The 14,978-nt window shown below is 56.7% G+C and overlaps 1 protein-coding gene across 4 annotated transcripts in view; it reads left to right on the forward strand.

Moving 5' to 3' along the window:
* LOC101678627 (SPRY domain-containing SOCS box protein 1) overlaps positions 1-14,978 on the forward strand; it is a 108,588-nt gene that overhangs the window by 82,491 nt on the left and 11,119 nt on the right. The window contains exon 1 of one of the 4 annotated variants that reach the window (XM_013064673.2): positions 3-145. The exons of the other annotated variants lie outside the window; for them this stretch is intronic. The gene's annotated coding sequence lies outside the window, so the exon portion shown is untranslated. Of the gene's footprint in view, positions 1-2; positions 146-14,978 lie in introns of those variants that run through there. 4 annotated transcript variants of the gene reach the window in all.

A 14,978-nucleotide genomic window follows, 5' to 3' on the forward strand; every position in this document is an offset into this window, starting at 1 on the left:
GGCAGGGAGGGCACCCTGCTCCCGGAGCTCCGAGGGCCGCCTCCCCTCCTCAGTTCTACCCCCAACCTGAGGGCCCACGGGCTTCTCTCCTCTGACGCGTTCCCCAGACACCGGCCCGAAACCTTCCAGAACTCTGGATCTGCCGGTAGGTGTCCGGGAGACTGAGGCCCCTTGCTGGCGGGCCGTGTGGGGTGGGTCTCCGGCAGGGCTGTGGGACTCAGCCAGGATGCTCCCCGGGGCCACAGGGGACCCGCATTCTGGGTTCTGGCAGGACCCAGGGTCCCGAGGTGACTCGGCAGGGAGGGTTTTGCGGGAGAAGGAGAAGTGTGTGAGGCTGACCGGGGAGGCTCCGGGACGGAGAGTGCCAGGACAGACAGAGGGACAGGATTCCAGGGGGTGGGGTTGTCTGAAGTGAAAGGGTCGGGCCCACAGCAGGTGTGGCCGTAAGACCGAGGGAGGCTCCCAGAGAGCGCCGAGGCTGGCGCGGCTCGCTGCTGAGGGGAGATGTGGAGAGCTGCGGAGGCCTCGGAGGGCGGGCGGACGGGAGCCCCTGAAGAACTGTGAGACCAGGAGAGCCTGCAGCAGGGGCTCCAAAACCTTGGTCTTCTCAGACCGCGCGTGGCAGGGGCTTCTAGAAGGTGTGGGCCAGAGACTCTACAGCCTGTTTTATGGGCCCCTGCTCCCTGACAGGCTGTGCCCATTACTTCTGTGAACCTTGTCAGCTTCTAGATTTGGTCTCTGAGGAGCCAGTGATGTTTCAAGACTGCTTCCTGGAGAGGGCCGGGCGCATGTTCTGTCCAGGCCACTGCCTTGGGGAGGGCCCGCTCCGTGGCCCGCCTGGGACCTGGGCCCAGAGCACCTGGGCAGGGCCCGGGACTCTGCATTTCCAGCCGGCTCCAGGCGTTGCCAGATGCGGGGCGCAGTAGGTGGCGGGGTGGGGGTGACTGTTCCCTGGCCCCGGAAGGGTGTTCTCGGGGAGGGAGTTGGACGGCTCCCCGTGCAGGACCGCAGTCGTGTCTGGTTTTCCGTTTGGGGGCCCGGAGAGAGGCCGCTGTCAATCAGAGAGGTGGGCTCTGTGGGTGGGGGCTGGGGCAGGGCGCGTGGGGACCGGCTCGGGCTGCGCCGTCTGCCTTTCACACGGATTCCTTCCCCCGGCCCGGCTGCCGATACCATTAAACCTCAGTGATTCACTGCAGCACGTTTCAAGGGAGGGCGTTGTGTTACGAAAACGCGGGTCCCGGCCGCTTGTTTTGTTGGCAGGTCTTGCTGCCTCAGCAGAAAAGAGGCGCTCTTGATATGGGAACGGAAACTTGGGACGGTCTTAGAAACATCCAGTGTGTTCGGCGGGAGAGAAGAGCTTGTGGTCTTCCTCCAGCTGTGGAAACTCACCGCCCAGCCAGGAAGGCGGTCCCTGGGGCCGGCCACAGCGGGAGGGGGGCAGCAGAGGGGCTCCCGCACCTGGGGCTGTGGTCTGAGCTGCCCCGCGTCCGTGACCTTGAGGGGTGTGGGGCACGTCCTCTGCCCCTCATTTCCCTCCTGCCGGTTGTATTTTATGGCAAGTCCTGCTTGCAGAGGAAGTACTCTTCTGATATTGGTCTGGCTAATGTTGCCGAGGCCAGCACGGAAGGCGTGCACCTGCAGCCCTCACGGGGCCCTAGGACCAGGGGGACCGAGCCCAGCCCAAATGGCCGATCTGGGACTTGCTTACTTGCATTTCCAAAGTTGTTGCCAACACGCTTGCTGGAGAAGCAAACACTTTCACTCTGGCTGCTTCTTCCTCTGCCCTGACTGCCCTCCAGGACTAACCCATTAAATGGTTATCAGGCCAATTTCCCTTTTTCCCCACTTCCTGTTTCTTCCTTTTGCATTCTCAGATGTGTTAAGTGGGATAGACTCAGCCCAGATCGAAGTTGCTTTCCCAAGTGGGATAGACATCAGCCCAGGTCCAAATGGCTTTCCCAAGAAACTTCTCCAGATGTGTGTGTCCCAGCCACTTGGCCTCAGCAGAGCCCAGGACACCACCGGCCCACCCCCGCAGGTGCCACCGTGTCCTGGGGCAGGCACCACCACAGGGGGCGATGGGGAGGCACCAGGGAGCATCAGTAGAGGCAGACTTCGGCTGGCCTTACAGCGTTGGCACCTGAGCGCTTCCTCAGGAGGCCTGAGGTGGCGAGAGGCAGCCACGGAGCTGAGTCACCGACACCCCCTGCCGATCTCTGAGGCTGTGCTATGGCCGCATTCCACCACTGGAGAGCTACCAGAGACACTCTTTCCAGAAACCCTCCCGGTGTCCCTCCCCCCATTCCTCCCTTCTCCTCAGACCCCTAAATTACAAACGCATGGCCAGTGTTGGGTCTTTACTCAGTCCAGGCTTTCCACCAGCTCCTCATTTAACCCTCAAGTCAAACCCATGACATCGAACAGTCGTCCCCCCTGTCCAGTGGTGGAGGAACCTGAGGGTCAGAGAGGGCGGAGAACTTGCCCAGAGTCTCCCAGCTCCTGGAGCTGAAGCCCGAAGAGCCCAACTTCAGACAGCCTGGGTCTTCTCCATCTCTGTAGGCACTTGGTAAATAAGCTGCCCTTGACTGATCCTGTTTCGGTTCCAAGAAGTCTTGGATAGAGGGAGTGGGGCTGCTCAGATGACAATCCCAAGGGGGCCAGCTGGGCCCTTGGGGTCACTGTGGTCTACCCACATTCTGTAGATTCAGGAACCGGGTTATTTCCCCCAGTGTCTCCAATTTTGATACAGGTTAGAGATAGCCACCAAACTTACAAGAGACTGAGGTATAAGCCTGAGGTAATTTGCTCACATACAGTAAAGAGAAGGACAGTCAAGGGTGCTGAAGATGTGTGTTTGCCTCTAGACGTGGCTCATGGGAACCACAGAACCACAGCTCAAGGCTGAATGGCCTTCCTGTTTTGTAACCGGGTATCTCCGCTGTCGTCAGACAGAGAACTCACAAGAGTCCTTGGGTCCATGGGTTAGGCCACTATCTTCCTGGGTGCTGGGTCTGTGTTCTCACTCACCACCAGCTTTTTTAAACAATCCCTCTCTTCAGCAAGCCCTTCCGTTGGACAAGGCCTAATGTCACCTATTGGGTGGTAGTGCATTCTGGTTACATTCTGGAGCCTGGCGCTTCTACCGCCCTTAGGTTCAAGCTGCATTCTTGCACTGATGCCTCAGACGGTCCCCCACAGTCACTCGGGCTGCCGGCAGCCCCTTCTCCCCACAGCAGCCTGAAAGGATTCCAGGAGAGCAGAAGTCAGGCTGGGTCCTCTGCCGGCTCCGAGGCCTCTGCTGGTTTCTCATCACACTGGAGACAGAGTCCAGAGTCCTGACTCTGGAGAGTCAGCAAGGCCCGTGTGCCTGCCCTCTGCACAGCCCTTACCTGGCCTCCTTCCACAGCCTTCCCCCTGCCCTCCAGCCCTACGGCCCCTCTGTCATTCTCCCAGCATGCCAAGTGTGCTGACACCCCAGGGCCTTAGTGCCTCCCGTTCCCTCTGCCCAGAAGGCGCACGCTTTCGTCCTCTCCTTCTTCCAGGTCTCCGTCCATGTCTCGGTATCCGGGAAACCTTCCCTCACCCCATGCTCCCATCTCTGGCTCCGTCTTTACTACTGTGCCTTATTTTTCTTCGACACATATTGCTTGACCCTGCATTAGATATTTGGTCATTCAACACTTACTTATTGAGCACCTACTATGCCCCAGGCACTGTCCGAGGCCTGGGGGCTGCCACAGTGAACACAACAGACACCAACCTCTGCCCTTGAAGTTTGCGTTAATTGTTCACAGGATCGCTAGCTAGCCGTCTCCCCTACTAGACCAAGCTCCGTGAAGGCGATGATTTCTACCTGTGTGTACACAGGAGGTGCCTAATAAATATTTTTGGAATGAATGCCGACCCTAAGGCGCCTTATTTGGACTTAGGTGTTTTCCAAGGGTTCTTCAGCTGAACAGGTGCGTTCCACCTCTGAGGTTGGATCACTTCTGCGGGCAACTGTCTTGCTGATTTTGCCCGTACTTACCACTTTGCACCTGCAGAAGATGCTCTCTGCCCGCCAAGGTGAGACACTGTCGCACTCACCTGGACACCGACCACATGTGGCCCACACTTTCACATCATCCACTTAGTTGGGATCCTCAGGGACTAGGGAACAAGGAAAGGGTCTTGGGAAGCCCGTGCTTCCCCACCCCCACCCCAGGGTTCAGCAGGTGCTTCTGGGATGGGGTGAGTATGCAACCCGGATACTCTGTAAGCACCTGCTCTATGCACATAGGCCTTGAGCATGGTCCCGTTTTCCCAACTTCCCATGTTTTTCATGAGTGAGTCCAGCCAGAGAGGGTCGTGGGAGAGCATGGTGCCCAGCCCACGAGGCTTAGGTCTCCCCAGGCCTGTGAGCAAGAATCCTCTTGAGAGCCCAGAAAATCAACCCATGGGAGCAGGTTTTCGTGTGGCGACAGGTCCCGTCCAACTGCGCACCAGCCCGGGCCTTGCCGCTGGCCGGTGGGCACCAACATCGTCGACAGAGTGAGCAGGGTCTGCACCGTGGGATGGTTTCCTGGTATCGCAGCGTGCGGCCTCGGCCAGCTCGGAGTGGCCTTGGGGTGTGGACTGGCTCTGTGCCCAAGCAGGGACCTGGGAGCTCTGGCCCTCCTGAGCCCGCCTCAGTCCCCCATCGGAGAGGGTGCAAATAGTGATCGCTGGGCCGTGGGGGGGTCCTTCCATGACCTCGTCCTCGGACTGGGGAGCTTCTGTGTCTGTCGTCCGCCCCGCCCCCCAGCACATTGCTGGTGCAGCGCGGAGATGCAGGCACGCTCTCCAGATTCCTCCGGAGAAACTCGATCTGCAGGTGCCGGGTCCAGGCTGCGGGCGTGCCAAACCACAGCTCTGCGCTCTTTCTCGTGGAGGAAAGAAAGGGGGGTGGGGTGGGGAGCCCTGAGCGCCAACTGCCCAGCTCTAGAAGACTCCTTACGCCCTGCCTGGGGATGCCGTTGTCCGTGGCCCTGCGTGGAACCCTGGCTTATGGGACTCCTTCCCCCAGCCCGACCTCTTCAAGCTCCGGGTGGACGCTTGTCATCCGTGTGTGGTTTTTGTGTTTGTCGAGGTGAGATGCACGCGGTATAACCACGGTTTAAAACAGTACCATCCAGAGGCTTTTAGTATGTTCGTGATGCTGTGCGGCCACCGCTTCTGGCTAGTTCCAGAAGAGACCGTGACTCGTTAACAGTCATTCCCACTTCCTCCCCACCTTCCCCGGCCGTGGGCAACCGCCAGGATGCCTCCTGTCTATGGAGTCACACATTCTGACTTTATCGTATCGTGACCTTGAATTATATCTGGTTTCAGCATCAGTGTTTCGTTTGAGGTTTGTCTAGGTTGTAGCATGTGTCAGTCCTCGATTCTTCTTTATGGCTGAATAACGTTCCATTGTGTGTGTGGCCCACAGCTGGCTTACCCGTTCATCCGCCGGTGGGCCTGGGGGTCCGTCCACGTATGTTTTTGCCAAAGTAATAAAACAACAGTAAGGAAATTCGAAAGAAAGCGCGTCACCTGAAACACAGACACATTTTCAATTTTCTGGGTTCCTTTTCCTCCCTTTTCCCGCGCATGCCTGTATAGTATGTTCTAGATTCAGTGTTAGGGCAGATAGGGTTGGTGGTCTTCATTTCCGTTGCCATCACAGACCTTTTTCCTTGCCTGTCCTGCCGTGGTCCTCCTGGCCAGCATCTCTGATGGCTGCATAGTTCTCCCCAGGAGCCGCAGCGGGGGAGACCGCGTCCTGCCTCCTTGCCTTACCCACACCCTCCCGTGACAGGCTGGTGCTGTGGGGAAATGCAGCTGGGCCCTTGGGCCAGCCTGGAAGTTCAGGAGTGATTGATTCGCTGCCTTTGGACTTGCAGAGACTCCTCTTAGCCAGGGGTGGCCCGGGGTTTCAGGACTTTTCAAGTGGACAGGAGACGAGGAGGAGGTCCAGCAACATAGGACAGGAAGTCTGCGAGCCATTGTGGCTTTAGAAATAGGGCTAAGTTCTTTTGTCAGCTGGCCTGTGAGGCGTGGGGATTTACCTCTCCCTCGGCATCCGGTTCAGTTCCGTGAAATTGCACACAGGGAATGGTGATTAGGTTGCACTAGGAGACACAAGCCCTGATTCCTTTTAGAATCCTTTCCAAGTTCCTTGGCTGCACTCCAGTCGAGGTCCAGGTGACAAGTCTTCAGCCCGGTGGGGCCGTGCAGAAATCTGAGCCCCTTTCAGCCCCCATAACCAGTTCAAAGACCAGGAAGTCCGGTGGGAGGTTGCTTTGACATTTGATCTTCTTCTGAAAATCGACAGTGGGGTAGGGGCCCTGAGGTCCAAGACTTTGAGAGTGATGTGGGAAGAGGGGGCCACCAACTTGTGAGAGGAAGCTGTCTACGGCCAGCCTGCTGTGGGAAATCCCTTATCCCACACGGGACCGCCACTACAAGCAACTTTGACGTTCATCTCTACAGACAAGTGACAGAGATGGTCGTACACAGGGACTAATATATTATGACCTGGGATAAACAAACTGGGGACTGGCACGTGGGTGTGATCCTTGGCTCCAAGTGGACTTGGATGTCTTCTTAATGTCTTCTGTATACGCTTCTGGATTGCGATTTCTTACGAGCCTGTATAACATTTGAAATATTTCAAATCGAGATGGAACAAGCCGTGCTTAAAAAATGGTTGCTGAAAATCTGAGCCCAGAAGTTCATTCGTATGGATTCGAGATTCCAAAATGTTGAGCTGTGATGCCCTTGAACACACACACAGCATCCCAACCTGGCGGAGGGCTCCGTGGAACGCAGACCACTGGGCCCCAGACCCAGAATTTCTGATTCAGGGGTCAGGGGCGGGGCCCAAGCAGTCGCTTCTCCAGCAGGTGATGCTGACCTCCTAGTCCGGAGGACCCCCCCCCCCCACTTTGAGAACCACTCCTGTGACCATAATCATTGGAGACCACCCCTGCCACCTCTTCCTTCTGGAGAAAGTTCTTGGGACTTCTGCCCTGCTCTTGACCCAAGAAGCTCACATTATTTCATTTGCAGCATTGGAAGTTGTTCATCCCCACACGGAGCTTCCTGCCATGCCGGGGAGGATGCCTGCTGTTTGGCCCCCTCTGGGGGACTGGGCTCCTCAGGCTGCCCCACAAGGCCATAACCGGTGCCTACCATGGTATTCCCTGGCTCACTGCTTTTTTGCACTAGACACTCAAGATTCCCATCCGTGTCCTCTGGTGTTAAAAAGGGGTTGGAGAAGGCCAGGTGCAGAGTGTCTTAAGCACCTACTGTGTGTCTTAAGCACCTACTATGTGTGCCCAGTGCCGTATCGATTGCTTTAGCATCTCAATTCCACACTGGAGTCCTGAACCTTACCTTTCTCCTCCTTCTCCACCCCCGGGTGCTTTGAGAGCATCACTTCTATCTGCAGGGTGGGAGAGGCAGACCAGACCAGCCTTCTCACCCCCCTGGTGGCCAGCCCATTGAGTCTTGGGGTGACCTTTCCTGGCTCCCACATCCCCCTGGAGGAGGCCAGAGTATAACCCGCTCCCACTCAGGCCTCTGGGCCCTAAAGCCTGGGTTCAGTCAGATTTCTGCTCCTGGGGATGATCGAGGCAGGCGGCAGGGGGAGTTGCTCCAGGCCAGTGGGCTCCAGAGCGAGCGGGCCAGCGAGTGTCTTGCAGGGACACCAGGGCTCCTGGGAGGACACTTATTTCTCTGTGGAGGCCCCTCTGGGCACCTGCCTCAGGGAGGGGAGGCTTCACTGCTAAGACCCCCCAGTTCTCCTGGAGGCCCCAGCCAGGTTGGGGCAAGAAGGGTCCAATGTCCCCAAGCCTTTCCCCTGGGATCCCGTGAATGGTCCCCATGGACCTGGCCGAGGGCGACTCTCTGCTCTGCCTTTCTGGTCCTGTCTCTGGGGTACCAGGCGGGCCCAGTCTGATGGGTGCCCAGCCCCCAATGTAGGCTCCTCGGCCGCTCTCTGTCTTGGTAGACTTTTGGTTAGATCTCCGTGTGTCACTGTGTGTCACCGTGTGTCACTGCATGTCACTGAGGCCCTCTGAGAATAGGGCTTCTCATCCGAACGAGGCACAGGTAGTTGCCGTCACCGCCTTGCCTGGGGCTGCGGCATGACTCTTTATTTTAATTTTTAGTCTCTGTATGAATGTAATGCTGATTTCCCAGGGGCAAGGTTCAACTGATTCGAGTGCTTTCTGAAAGTGCCATGAGTAATTTGGGTCCTTCCGTAGGTGTTTACAACAGGTGCCTTCTTGGTCTTTTGAGGTCAGAGGCTAGGGCTCTGGACCGTGCGGGATTTTCTCTCCAAAATCACTCGTCAGAACTTCCCAGAAGGGACCAACGCTTTCTGTTGGTTCTAGGAGCAGAGCCTTACTTCGAACACAGCCCTCCTGGGTGTCCCCAGACATCTCTCCTCAAGCGGGCATGTGGGACACGGTGGGGGACACGCGTCCTGGCAGCGGTGGCACCCCCTGTCAGGGTCTCCGTGGCCAGGCTCGCCGGGAGCACTCCCCGAGGGCGCCCCCTGCCAAAGCGTGTTCCCGAGGAGCCGGGACCCCTAATGAGCAGGCAGAGCCGGTCAGCCACGTGGCCAGGCTGCAGAGGTTGTGTTGACGTAGTACCAGACCGCTCCGGGGGTGCTTCTCTTGCAAAATTCTGGGCTGCAACCACGACGTGTGAGGTGGGGGAGGTGGGAGGAGGGAGTTTATTTGATCTTCAGGTGAAAGGAAGCTTTATAAATAGGTCACCTTGTTCCGCATCCTGAATTTCATTCTTTCCCCATCTTGGGTCAAAACAATGGTTTTACTGTTCTGGGGTCAGTCGGACACACGGAGGGGGACTTGGACTAAAAGGAGGTGAGTGTGTGTCTGCCACTCTCTGGTGGCCCCCTCGGCGCGTGCCCGTACCCTCCCCCCCCACCACGTCCGTCTGCCACCCGTCACCTTGGATGTGTCTCTGTCAGACAGGACTACTCCTTCGACAGATTTTTTTTTCTTAAACAACAAGATAAAAGGATGCTTTTTAGTAGAGGTGGGCTCCAGGACTGAGGGCTTTTGGGAAGATGGCTTTAACTGAAGGACTAGTAGGTCCTGCCCGTGCCAAGGGTGGTAGCACCAAGGTCCTCCTTCCTCGTCCGGCCTCCCCTGAGCACAGAACCACTGTGGTTCGGGACAGAGCAGTTCTGTTCTTATTTGGGGCCAGCGGAGACCGTAGCTACCCTGTTTTTTTTACCGGGCAAAATAAAATTGTGACTTAGAGACAGTGCAATTGGACGTCTTGGGAGAAATCATTGTAGAAATAACTTCCCTCTTTGGGATGGCCCCAGGGCTGTACGCAGGGATTCCCATCCTTTATTTTAAATGCCCTCCTGCCAACTCTGGGTCCTTCCAGTGTATGTCCCCGGGTAAACCAAACATCTGTCCTGTGCTTGCGTTAGAAGAGGGGACACGAGTGGAGAGCCTTTAGGGATTGTTTTGGGAACAGCTTGTTTGTGGAAGGGTGAAGTCGGTATTTTTTCAGTCTTTATTCTTTTCGGTGTGTGCTTAAAAATCATTTCATGACCAAAGTAAGACGTGCATTTTAAAAAATTTTCAATTCAAAAAACGTTCAAAGTCAGGACACCTGGGTGGCTCAGTCGGCTAACGTCTGACTCTTGATCTCAAGTCAGGTCACAGTCTCAGGCTCGTGAGTTCAAGCCCCACTTTGGGCTCCATGCTGGGCATAGAGCCTTAAAAAAAAAAAAAATTCAGGGGCACCTAGGTAGCTCAGATGGTTAAGTGTTCGCCTTCTGCTCAGGTCATGATCTCCAGGTCCTGGGATGGAGCCCCATGTCGGGCTCCTTGCTCAGCGGGGAGTCTGTTTCTCCCTCTCCCTCTGCATCTCCCCGGGCCTGTGTTCTCTCTGTCTCTGTCTCTTTAAAAAAAAAAAAAAAAAAGTTCGAAGTGAACGCATCTTTCCTCGCACCCCACCCTCCAAGGTTAACCATTGGGGAAGGTTAGCTGTTTATTACTTTAACCTTTCTCTATGCCTACAAACAGGTAAATGCGCACAGATAGAATCTTCTTAAATTCTGTTCTTACAGAAATGGGAGCCCGTATTGTTCTCCAAATTACTTTTAAAAATATAACGCATCACGTTGCATTTGATAAGTCAGGAGCAGTCTGAAGGGCCCCCTCTTTCCCTCCAAGGCTGGGGTGGTTACAGGGCAGTGAACACATCCCTGTGCCGGGCTCTTGGGTTTCCTAGACAGGATCCTGCAGGGATGGGTTGCTGGGTGTTTTACACTTGGGGGTGTATCTTGGACACCCCCCCCACACCTGTGCATGAGTGACTTTCTCCCACATTCTCTTGAGATCCCCCCAACCTTTTTAGCCCTGAGCATCCCGCATGGCTCTCTGTCCTCTGTCACAGATGGTCCTCTGACCGCGTCCCTTGACTGTGTGATTCACAGAGGGAGACTAGAACACGGCACATCCGAAGAACTGCTGTCTGTAGCAGCGGTGGGAGCAGGAGGCTTTGGAAAGCTCATCGGCTTCCAGCCCATCTGGAATGCCATCATGCACAGGTGGCTCCGATGGGTCTTGGAGCCACGGGTTATCCCACCCCATGGTGGCTGCAGAGTGGACTAGGTGGGATGCTTTTGCCCCCTAGAGGGTCTCAGAGGCATCCCCTTTTGCAGTGACCCATGAATTGACTTTTGACCCTTTGAAGATGAGGCATATTAGCGTTAGTGAGGGAGAGATAAGGGGTGTTCAGTTGAAGGAAAGGGGCCCCACTGGCTCAAACCATAGGGCTTAGTGGCATCTGGGCTGATAGCAAACCCCTGTGAGTCCTCACCGCTAGTCCCAGAGCTTTTCATCTTATCCACACACAAAGTAAATGCCAAATCTTAAAGCTTCTAGAGTGTGTTTGCTCACGTCTCTCTATGTCCCTCTTCTGGGTCAAACAAGTCCGTTTACAGGGCAAGGGTGTGACATGCAGGTGTCCCTGCCCTGTGGCTGTGAGTCCTCCTTCCCTGGCCCCGTGTGCTCCCCCACCGCTCCCACCCAGCCCTCCAGTGCTGGAGACACACACTCACACCACGTGCTTGGCTTTGACCTTGGGGGTGGGTGCTCCCCTCGCTGTCCTTGGGGCACACGGGGGTGCTGTGCCGGCTTGGCGGGGGGGAGGGGTGAGTAGGAGGAGGGACCCGGCTGAGCCGGGAGCAGAAGGGAGTAGAGACTCGGGGGCACACTCAGTGTCAGTGACCCCCCACCCCAGCTGCTCCTCCCTGGGGGCAGACAACCGCGTGGCCCAGCTGACCAAGGAGAAGCCAAGGCCGTGTCCACATGGCATTTCCGGAACCGCCTCAGGCGACTTTGACTGCACAGAGCCCTGCGCCAGCACTGGCCCTAGAACTTGACCCTAAACAAGGCACTGTTCTGTGTTAGGACTCACGCACTCTCAGTTGTGTCAGGAGCGTCCTTTCTCTCGGGCCCTTTCCAACGCACCCTCTTACAGTTCTTTTTCTCCTTGGACTCTTTTTGGTCTTTAATCTGATTTTACCTGTAGAAAAATGTTGCTGGGAGCTTCCAACCCAGAACGGCGTGTAAGAAGAGTCCTGGGGCGCCTGGGTGGCTCAGTCGGTTGAGCTGCTCCCTTTGGCTCGGGTCATGATCTCAGGGTCCTGGGATGGAGTCCTGCATCGGGCTCCTTGCTCAGCGGGGAGCCTGCTTCTCCCTCTGCTTCTGCCTGCCTCTCTACCTGCTTGTGCTCTCTCTCTGACAAATAAATAAATAAAATCTTACCAAAAAAAAAAAAAAAAGAGTCCTACAGTTCGAGCTCCTTTGAACATTGCTTTGGTTCCATTCAGTGCCTGTGCACACAGGGGTGTATGTGTGTGTGTTTGTGTGCACGCGTGTGTCTGTAAGTATACAGTGCATTGTTACTCCTGGTGGCAGCACCCATCCTGCTGCCTTGGTGCCTGTCCGGGAGGGCAGTGATCCTCCCACTACCCAGTGGGCAGATCCCTGCCTGCCCCCGCACCCAGGCCTCGGGTCACGCTGGAGCCCTTCTCACCCCTGCTCCAGGTGTGGCTTTGGTCTTCGGGGTGCCCCAGGGACTGAGGACAGGCGGAACAGTGTGTTCTTTGGGCAATCAGAGGTGGGCGGGGCGGGAGGGGTACAAGAAACTGTCTTGAGGGCTGGCTTGGGATGGCCGTGGTAGGGACAGGCAGAGCTGGTCTTGGGGGCCCTGCGGCGGATGTGTCTGAGCTTTCGGCACGAGAGCTCCGGCGGGGGGAATGAGGGAGCTGCTGCCGGCACTGCCTGGACTTGCATGGGGCGCCCGTCCTGCTCATTAGCCCTGGCTCTGCAGCTGCCGGGGCTCTGGGCGTGCGTATGGCTGCGTGTGACTCGTAGGAGGTGGGGGTGGCGGCAGGGCCATCTCGGTCCTCCGCCTCTCCTGTTCTAGGCCCGTGGGTCACTCCACGGCCACACAGCCACACCCCTGCAGCTTTGTTTCTCCTGAAGGGACAAGGTCTGGGTCCTCCTGATTCATGGGGACACACTAAGGACTTGCAGAGTCATCCTGGGCCCCGATGCTCCCAGGACAACCCTAGGCCCTGAAAGGCCCAGACGTCTGCATTTGCCTCTCAGAAGGCAAGAGCTGGGGCCTGTGCTGCTGCTTCTGGTGCCTCCCTGAAATTTGGTATCCACTGGGGACTCTCTCCTCGGCCCAGTGTTGACAGGAGCTGCACAGGCCAAACCAGTATTTCTGTGACTCCACACCTGGGGGGGTGGCGCAACATGTCTGGGCAGCTTTGGAGATGGCGTCAACCGATGTGCCTGGGGTTAGGACAGGGGTCAGCAAACTATGGACCCTGGGCCAAATCTGGCCCACTGTCTGTTTTTCGTAAAGAAAGTTTTATTGGAACATAACCATGCCCATTCGTTTCTATATTGTCAGAAAAGCCTAGAATATTTACTGTCTGGCCCCTGATAGAACACATTTGCCAGCCCCTGGCTTGGAAGGGACCTTAAATTTGATCTGCTCAGATACTTGGGTCTTGGCTCAAAAACAGCGTCCATCACAGGGCCAAGTGCAGTGACCAAGAAGACGGATAACAGTGATCTTTGTTCAGTGTACAGAACACAGCCTAGAAAATAAAAATAAAAACAAAACAGAAGGGAAAATGCCAGCTGTACTAGGTCCTTCTGGAACGTTGTCTCAGTGGAGCCTTAGGAAGCATGGGACACCCGTCTTAATGGAGTAGCAGACGGAGCTTCGGGAAAGCTAAGGCAGAGTCCTAGGCAGTGGCCCGAGGTGCTGTTTGGATGAACAGGTTCCCCCCAGGACTGGAAGCCCCAGCAGCCGTGCCAGTGGTGTTGGACAAAGTAGGGAGGTGCAAATTGGGGGGAAGAACCCTACTGGTCATCCCCAAGACGGGGCTAGCGGAGCTGCAGGAGACCCCACAGAAGGGCGGATCTCTGCGGCCACATTTAAAAACAGAAGGAAGGAGAGAGCAGCCGGATGGCTTCACAGCCTTGCATGGCAAGGAGGTGGCTCGGTGTGGACAACAGGAGGTCTACGAGAAGGAAGCGTCGGCTCTGACCATAGCCTGAACGCAGGGTGGGAACAGGCAGGTGACAGGTGTGTCGAGAGTGGCTCCAGGGTTGCTACAGTGCTTGGCCTGTGGGGGCGATTCTGAAGGCAGGATGGCCCAGAAGCAGCAGAGTGGCCCGGCCCCGGCCCCTGGCCAGGCCCTGGGGTGCCCATGCACGGGAGCCTCCCACGGGGCTGCACACGCTCTTTCCTGTCCCCCTTCCTCCCAGGGACTCCTGCAAGACTTTGTCCTCAGTGGGGATGACGTTGCGGGGCCCCTAATCTAGCTCAGGGGAGGCCCCTAGTCTAGACCAGGGAGCAGCCTATTCTTACAAATAAAGTTTTATTGGAACTCAGCCATGCTCACTGATTTACGCACTGTCCGTGGCTGCTTGCAGAATTGAGTAGTTGGCAGAGTCTGCCTGGCCGCAGACGCAGAACACTTACTGTCTGGCGCCGTGCACAAGACCTTTGCTGGTCACCGCGTCGCTGCAGTAGGAGTTCACGTACTCCTACTGTGTGTATGGATGTACACATGCAGGTCCCGGCTCAGGGCCCTGAGAGCTCCCTCCCTCTCTCCCCTTCTCACCCCCATCACCCTTCCCCCACTCCACCCTCGACCTGCCCCGGCTCTCCCCACCTTCCCAGTTCTTCTCCATTCCCACCCCTTTCTCTCCAAGTAGATAAATTAACGTGTTGGAAGGACTTCTCCGCGCCACCTCCCTCTCCCACACAGCTGCCTGCCCAGTGTCCCCCCCGACCCCCAGCCTCCTCCTCACTCCTCACCTGGGCCCATGGTGGGGTTGGGATCTCCTGCGCCGAGATGCTGGGACAGAGCCCACCGAAGGGCAGTGACCGCTTTGCTCCAGAAACAGGGCTTCCCACAGGGCCCTACAGGGAGGTCGCTGGGCACCTGCCGGAGTGAGATGTCCGGGCAAGGAGGGTATGGATGCTTCCGACTCTGGGATCTGACCTGCCCAGCTCAGGAGGCTACTGGAATGGAGTCTAGGGAGGCATAGGAGAGAGGAGTCAGGGAAGGCTGCAGCCACGCGGCCCCCAGACTTATAGTTATGAGGACCATGTTTGCACACCAAAACCCCGGCTCTCTCCACCCCCATGCAGCCTGGCAAGCAGGTTCCGATGCCATGGGGGCCCCCTCTGCAGGGCCACAGGCAAGTCCTGAAGAGTTTGATGGCTCTCAGGAGTCAACGGACCTGAAGGCTTGAAATTGGGAATGTCCTGGGGCTTCAGGATGTGAGGTCACAATATCCACAGTAATTTTCAGAACCGGGGGAAGGGGGTCCCTCTAGCCGCAGAGGCACACTTCTGCTCTGTAGCAACTTTGCATACATTGGACA

This window comes from Mustela putorius, unplaced genomic scaffold (assembly GCF_011764305.1).
Source record: "Mustela putorius furo isolate JIRA1106 unplaced genomic scaffold, ASM1176430v1.1 tig00003853_pilon_pilon_pilon, whole genome shotgun sequence".
NCBI lineage: Eukaryota > Metazoa > Chordata > Mammalia > Carnivora > Mustelidae > Mustela > Mustela putorius.